Below are 8,772 nucleotides of genomic sequence, written 5' to 3' on the forward strand. Positions count from 1 at the left end.
TTGGGAGGCTGGCCATTCGGCCATGCCTAGACCTTGTTCTTATGTATTTTCAACGGTGGGGTTTCTACACACCATAGATTAAGGTGTGGAGCTCTGTTGTACCTCGAGTATTAATGCAATTACTATTATTCTTCTATTCAATTCCGCTTATTCTTGTTCTAAGATATTCATTCGCACTCAAGAACTTGATGAATGTGATGATTATGTGACGCTCATCATCATTCTCACTTATGAACACGTGATTGACAACCACTGTAGTTCTACAAGCAACAAGGCTCTAATGTTTATCTCTTGGATTCCTGATACACGATGCATGGTTGATCGCCTGACAACCGAGCGCTCGCCTGACAAACGAGCCAGCCATTCCGTGAGATCAGAGTCTTCGTGGTATAGGCAAGAACTTATGGCGGTATTTAAGAGAATCCGGAAGGTCTAACCTTGTCTGTGGTATTCTGAGTAGTATTCAATGATTGAATGACTGTGACGTGCTTCAAACTCCTGAGGGCGGGGCGTTAGTGACAGACGCAAAAGAATCACTGGATTCTATTCCGGCCTGATCGAGAACCGACAGATGGATAGCCGTATCTATCTTTATCTTTATGTTTTATTCATTCATCATCTATACCCATTTGAGTCTGCCTGACTGAGATTTACAAGATGACCATAGCTTGCTTCATACCAACAATCTCCGTGGGATCGACCCTTACTCGCGTAAGGTTTATTACTTGGACGACCCAGTGCACTTGCTGGTTAGTTGTGCAAAGTTGTGTTTATGCCATGGTATTGAGCACCAAGTTTTTGGGGCCATTACTAGGGATTATTTGAGTTGTGAAAAGTAGTGATCACAATTTCGCACACCAACCAGCAATCATCTTGTGTGCAACCCAAACGCCGAGCCCCCCTCATGGATTGACCCTATCCTCCAATACTTGGAGCACGGCGAAATTCCTGAGAATGAGAAAAAAGCACAAGCTACAAAGAGGGAAGCACCCAAGTATGTGATCATACAGGGACAGCTATACAAGCGAGGGCTCTACCAACCCCTAGTCAAGTGCCTACGCCCCGACCAAACGAACTACGTCCTAAGCGAAGTCCATGAGGGGTATTGTGGTCACCATATTAGAGGAAGGTTGTTGGCAAGGAAGATTATCCGAGCAGGATATTACTGGCCCACAATGATGTCGGACGCTCAAGGGTTCGTCAAGAAATGCAAAAAATGCCAAGAAAACACCAACTTCCACAAAGCCCCACCTGAAGAACTCAGCCTGATGATAGCACCCTGATCTTTCGCCCAATGGGGAGTCGACCTCTTAGAGCCATTCCCACACGGGCCGGGAGAAGTAAAATACTTGATAGTAGCCATAGATTACTACACCAATTGGGTAGAAGCCGAACCGCTAGCTAGCATATCTTCAGCAAATTGTCAAAAGTTCATGTGGAGGCAAGTAGACACCAGATTCGGAATCCCAGAATTCGTCATATCGGATAATGGGACACAATTAACCGACAAAAAGTTCAAAGAATTCCTCTCAGGACTAGGAATCAAGCAAAGGTTCTCCTCAGTCGAGCACGTCCAGAGCAACGGCCAGGTAGAAGCAACCAACAAAATTCTTAAAAGGGCTAAAGAAACGGCTTGAAGGGAAGAAAGGCTCATAGGCAGACGAACTAGCCTTAGTCTTATGGTCTTACGAAACTTTTCCCCAATCATCTACCAGTGAAATCCTTTTTCGACTCACATACGGGGTCGACGCAGTCATCCCAATCGAAATAGGGGAGCCGAGCCCAAGGTTACTCCTCGAAGGAGGAGACGAGGCAACCGAGAAAGACCTGGTTGACGAAACAAGGCAGATGGCATATCTGACAGAGACAGCAATCAAGTAAAGGATTGCTCTAAGGTACAACAACAAAGTGTTGAAGAGAAGCCTTGGGGAAGGCAACCTGGTCTTGCGATGCAACGACATAGGGCCACCGACCCCGGGAGAAGGCATGTTGGCCGCAAACTGGGAAGAATCCTACAGAGTAAGAAAAGTCCTCGACAAGGCAGCATACAAGCTAGAAAGGTTGGACGGAAGTAAGGTGCGGTGAACATGGAACATGGTAAACCTAAAAAGATTATACTCATAAGAAGAAGCAACCATACGACCTGACAACCCCGCTCCCTCCATTTAATTCCCTTTCCATTTTCTTTTTTTCACTTCGAGTTCTTTTACTTATGTATTATGTCGTTCCTTTAATTTAAGTTTTATATATACAATAACGGTGTCTTTTGCAAGATATGCACCCATACGACAAAGCAACAAATCGACGAGCGGTCGACCTAACGAAAACCCGGGACTGATCACCCCAGGAACCAAAGGGACCCAAAACTAAAAATGCGCAACTTAGAAAAAGCGACAAGCAACAAAGCGGTAAATACCATAAAAGCGGTAAACCAAACACCAAAAAATGGCCACGACGGCCCGGATAAGCAAAATGATAAAGTAAGCAAAGACACGATGGCCCGAGCAAACAAATATTAACAACCATAAATGATTTAAACAAAAGGAAGTACCAAAATATTCATTACAGACAAAGGCACCCCAAACGGGCCCAAAAGTAAAAGCAAGGAATTACAATTGTGAAAGAATGCAAATGCAAAGGAGAGGTATCCATCTTAAGGCTTGAGGATGTCCACGATCTTTCCGTCCTCAACCGTCTTAAAAGCCCCAATCTGGGAAAGATTGAGGTCAGGAACCAACACAGCCACCTGAAGCTTAATCCCCTCCTCGGTTAACTTCACGGCCTCCTGGGCACCCTTCGCAATTTCCTTGTTCTTCTTCTTCAGGGAAGCCACCTCTTGATGAGCAGTTGCAGCCGAGCTCTCTGCCACTTCAACTTCTCCTCTAGCTCCTTGACCTTCTTCTCGGCAGTAGCAGTTTCAGCACGAGAAGCATTTAAATCCTTCATCAGGGCGAGGTCCCGCTCCACCAGCCTATTAATCTCTTTGGCATCCTCCTTTGCCTTCCCCTCCTGCTCAGTCAATTTCGTCTTCAAAGACTCCTCTTGAGATCTCAAATCTGTCAGATCCTTCTGAGAGTTCCGAATTTTCCCTTCTAAAACATGGATATTTCCCAAGACAGGCTCCACCTTCTTGGTGATAGTGGCAGCTCGAAGAAGGCTGCGATAGATCCACCTCGTCTGGCCCGCGAGGTCGGCATTCTGGAAAAACTCCTCGGTACCAGGGAGCAACTAGGACTCAATAAAACCCCCAGCATCGAAGTTCTTTTCCATGACGGAAAGAGCCTTCCCCGAGTCCCGCTTCCTCTTCTTTGGGTTGCTAACGACTTGGAGGTCGTCACCACCAGACCCCAAACCTTCCTCCTCGAAGCAGACCTCCTCCTCAACATCTGGGTTCCCCAGAGTGACCTCGGGTGGGACCTCAGCCGTCTCGACCTATCCCTGGTCAGCTCCGGCGACCTGACTACTAGCTTCGCTAGCGACCTCCTGACCATGGTCCGCCGAAGGAGTCACCGAAGAGTCCTCATCACTCCCCTAGATGAGGTTCATCAGATCAGCTATGGTAGTCTTTCCACCAGCCATGAAAACTGTGCACCAGAAACAAAGGCATAAGCAAAGGAAAGCGAAACACTAAAGCAAAGATACAAGGAAAACAAAGAGCTCACCTACATATGATCGACCGGTCTCCCGGTCCCCCATAACCATATGAGGATTAAGATTTTTCTCACCGAAAATGGCCAACAGGATGTCGGCATTCCGAGCTCAACCAATCATAAGAAACCTTTATCAAATAATCGGACCCCGTCGCAAAACTCCAATAGGTTGAGATCCATCTTCCCCCCTCCGCAGTAAGCCAAAAAGGTTTATGGCCCTCAACTGGTCTGACCTTGAAAAAAGTTGATTTAAAGCCATGGAAGGAATCCTCAAAAAGACCAAAGATCCTTCGACCCTGTGGAGCCCTAAAAGGCATATACCCTTTCTTCATTTTTCCCTCCCGAGAAGGGTTGGTAAGGAGGAAGAGGTAGAGGAAAATACTCCCAAGTACTCACAAACCATTTCAAAGCAACGAATAGTAGCCCAGCTATTTGGGTGCAGTTGCGACGGAGCAACATCGCACCAGTTCAGCAAGCCCATGACAAAGGGAGAGAAGGGTAAGCGAACTCCCAGGGTGGTGAGCATGGGTTTATAAACCCACAACCAGTCAACTACTCGTGGAGACGCCAAGTTCTTTTGACAAAAACGTTCCCGGTCGGCAGGGACGTAAACCTGGTAGAACGCCTCCTCGGGACCACCACCACACAAAAGGCCAGCCTGCCAAAACTCTTGAAGGCTCTCCCGAGTAACCTTGGACGGGGTGTCCCTCACATCGGAAGTAACCCAGGCGTAGTGGTGGACAAAATCGGCTAGCGGCCACTGAGCCAGGTTTGGAACCACAGGATGCTCGACCATACCTACAACGGGGGCACCACTTAGTTAGCACGGGAGGTCGGGAGCCCTAAAAACAGTAAAAAAGCAAGCTACAACCCCATTGAACCACCCCCTAGGCACCATTATGCTAACACAGAACCTAAGCAAAAGCTAAGAAAATACCCAGTTGATAAACCCCATTTTGAGGGTTTATCTTGTATCGATTTCAGGGGTTTTATCAATGATTCCACACGCTTTTTATATGAAAATATGAGACTTTGTGTTCCTTTCCTAATCTTTGCCTCATGGATGAAAACATGCTTATTTCGCACTAAATTAGATACATTTCTAATCTTCTCTTGGTGCCATTCGATGTCGTGACCTGTGTGCTAAGTGGTTTCAGAATATAGGGCAGGGATGAACCGGGAAGAGAGAAGGAGAACGGGCGCAAAGGAAGGGAGCATGAGAAATTGAGCTTTGGAAACTTCAGCAAGGGCGCGTGCGCGCACTTGGCGCGCCCGCGTGGATTGAGCAGCTAGAAGTCAAAGCCAAGAGCCAAGCCACGAGCCGGCTTGTGTAGCGGCTAGGCCATGATCTCCATGGGCGCGTACGCGTACATTACGCCTCCGCGCACATTACAAGATGCCCCAGTGGCGCGCACGCGTGCTTTGCGCGTGCGCGCCGATGTTCGAATATGATTTTTTTAAAGAGTCACGTGACCTGGGTATGGAGACAGTTGGGGATCTCATCTTGGGGAAGTGCCTTGGCGGAAAGAGCTTAAGAAGACCAAAGATTGAAGGGTTAAGGGATTTTAGCTCATTTTAGATTGTTCTAGATATTTTTGGATATAGTTAGTTACACTCTTGGAGGGGGAGAGAGAGCTTGCAAGCTCTCATTAGGGTTCATCTTCATCCATTTTCTGAATTTTCAATCACTCTTTGGTGAGATCCATTGCAATTCTCAATTTACTTTGTTCATGTCATAGATCTTCTTCTCCAATCTCAATTAGTGTTTGTAATTGCTCAATTTTCATAGATCCTAGATTCAACTTTGTAGTTTTGAATTTTATCAAGCTCTTGAGAATTTCATTTCCATTGTTGTTCTTTGTTAATTGTTGTTAATTTCTTGTGTTGAAGCACTTTTAATTCTACTTTCTTCTCATTCTTACTATGTCTTTCATTCTTGCTCATCAATTGTTTGATAAAATGCCAACACTAGTTATGGAGTAAAAGTTTCTTACTTGGCATAGGGTTTGGGCCATTAGAAGGAGTTGAATAGTTTATGTCTATTGTTGATTTGGAATAAGAAATTGCTAGTTGACTTGGAGTGCATTAAAACTAGATTTTCCTAAGGTAAAACTAGAACTTGTGACTCAAGTTAGTTACTCTCATTTGACTTTCTCCTATACCTAGGGGTTAACTAAATGAAGCAAGGCCTAATTGTTGTCATCATTGAAGGAACTATAAGGATAGAATTTCTAATGCCAACCCTAGGCCAAGTCTTTTAAAGATTGATTGTTTGTCATCTATTTTGCTAAACCTTCAAAGAATCATAACAAGGCTTTCTAATCAATAAGATGCATGCTCTCGCAATTCCAAGGGAGGACGACTCGGGAGACTAGTACTCTCGGTTATAGATTGTAGGATTTTTTGATGCGAAGTTTGAATGTCGACTAGACTATACTCACGATTATATCCATTATTGAATTCTATATCGGCATGACAAATTTCGTTTATCACCAGTGGTGCCCCCTCTAAAAGAAAAACACAACCAAAACAAGTAAAATTCCAGGCATGCATGAAGGAAAATGCGCAAGATACGCACGAAAACACCAAAGGAAACCAGAAAGTAAGAAAAACTGTAACAACGTACCAGGAAAATGTTGAATCCGTAAAATTGAAGGAAGAATCCAAAGGTGAAAAGGAACACTGAAAGCAGGAAGGAGATCAAAGCAGCAGCAAAAGAAGAGAGTAGAAGCGGGCTTCCCGCACAAGACCCTATTCGACATCTCAAGGACTTTCATTGTATATGCTCAACCACTAGACGGGAAGGATCCGATGAAGTTGCTATATGGTTGTTTGCTTTCCCTTTCTCTCTTGAGGACAAGGCTAAAGAATGGTTCTACACTCTATCTAGTGAAGTCACCTCCGATTGGGACTTACTTAGAAGAGGATTCTTGGATAAATTCTTGCCCCCGGAGAAGATGGATAGGCTAAGGAAGGAAATGTCTTGTATTGTGCAAGGTGAAACGGAACCGCTATACGAGTATTGGGAACGGTTTCTTAAGCTACTAGACGCATGCCCTAATCACATGCTTGACACTCAAGTATTGCTTGGATACATATGTCAAGGGATGCGAGAACAAGATAGAACTCTCTTGGACACCTCTAGCAATGGTTCTTTGTCTAAATATAAAACAGCGGAGGAGGCATGGCAACTTATCATTGACTTAGCCGAATCAAATCAACATATGAGACGAAGAGTCAACCACCCAAGAACCGTGAATGAGGTATCAACTAGTAGTGAAACCACCGCTCTAACTCAATCCTTGAGCGAAATGACGTCCATCTTGAGGCAACTCCAATTGAACCAACAACAACCACAACAACCTCAATCATACCAACAACACTCCCTACCCCCTCAACAACACAATCAACAATTGGTCCCTCAAAAAGTGTGTGGCATTTGTTCTTGCTATTCCCACTACACGGATGAGTGCCCAAGCCTTCAAGAAGACAACACTTTGGCGGCTACCCATAATTTCTATGACCGCCCAAATCAAGGGTACTACCAAGGCGGTAATCCTAACCAAGGGCACCCTTATCAAGGAGGAAGCTACAATTAAGGGAGTGGGTATCACAATCAAAATTGGAGAGACAATCATCAACAAGGGAATAGGGACAACAACAACAATGGAGGAGGTCAAAGATGGAACAACAACTCACAAAATTTCTCACAAAACCGGCCACCATACAACCAACAAAATCAACCATACAACCAACAAAACCCACAAAGAAATTACCAAACATACCAACCACCACATCAAAGACCATCACCCAACCAATCACAAACTCCTCAACTCACATATGCAACCACCCCCTCCAACTAAGATGAAACATTCCGGACCATCATCCAAGGCCAAAAGGAACTACAAAACACACTTGCTTCCGGTCTCACCGGCCTCACCTCTACACTACAAGCTCTTCTTGCACGAATGGACACACCATCAAATCCCACTCCTCAACCCCCAATCCAAAGCGTCATTCCCTCTCAACCTCAACCCAATCCTAAGGGGGGCATCAATGCCATCACCCTAAGATCCGGAACACAATTAAAAGAGAAGGGAGCAAAGGATTCAAATCCCATCACAATCACTCAAGAGGAGGAGAGAATGGATATAGAAGAGGTAGTGGAAGAGGAGACACCACAAGTCATAGTTGAAGATGAAGCTCAACCAACAAAGGAGACCCCCAAGACCAAGAGAACCTTAGAAGAAGAAATTGCTCAACCACTCTCATTTCCAACACTTGCAAAGAAAGCTAGGAAGCGCATAGAACTCAACCCCAAAATGGTAGAAATATTTAAGAAAGTTAAGGTAACCATCCCCCTCTTTGATGCTATCCATCAAGTTCCTAGATATGCAAAATTCCTAAAAGATCTATGCATGAACAAGGATAGAATTCTTGAATTGGAAACCATCCCATTGGGGAGTTCTATTTCCGCTTTAATGGGAGCATTGCCTGAGAAGTGTGATGATCCGGGCCCTTGTATGGTCACTTGCACCGTCAATGGAGTTCAATTTATCGATTGTATGTGTGACCTCGGAGAATGTGTTAGCATCATGCCGCTCTCCGTCTACCGGGTATTGAAGTTGCCACCACTAAAAAGGTCGACGGCAAGATTTGTCCTAGCGGATAAAAGCATAATAACCGTGACGGGTGTTGCGGAAGATGTATTGGTGAATATCAAAGGGTTGGCGTTTTCGATTGACTTCTATGTCCTTGAAATGCCATCAAGCGAAACCGAGAGAGCATCATCCATCCTACTTGGAAGACCATTTTTGAGAACTTCTAGATTTAAGCTAGATGCCTACTCGGGAACCTACTCATTTGAAATAGATGGGAGAGTCGTAAGTTTTAGCCTAGAAGAAGCAATGAAGCATCCACCAGAGAATCACTCTCTATTCCGGTGTGACCCAATTGACAACATAGTTGCCAAAGTGCACCTTGCAAGGTTAGATGAGAAATACATGATTGAAGAAGCGAACGAAGATCCAAGCAAATTAAACACCACACACCTTACAAATCATCCGGAAACTCAAACTTCAAAGAATGACAAAAAGATGGAATTGAAGCCACTACCACCCCA

Source organism: Arachis duranensis, chromosome 2 (assembly GCF_000817695.3).
Source record: "Arachis duranensis cultivar V14167 chromosome 2, aradu.V14167.gnm2.J7QH, whole genome shotgun sequence".
Classification (NCBI taxonomy): Eukaryota; Viridiplantae; Streptophyta; class Magnoliopsida; order Fabales; family Fabaceae; genus Arachis; species Arachis duranensis.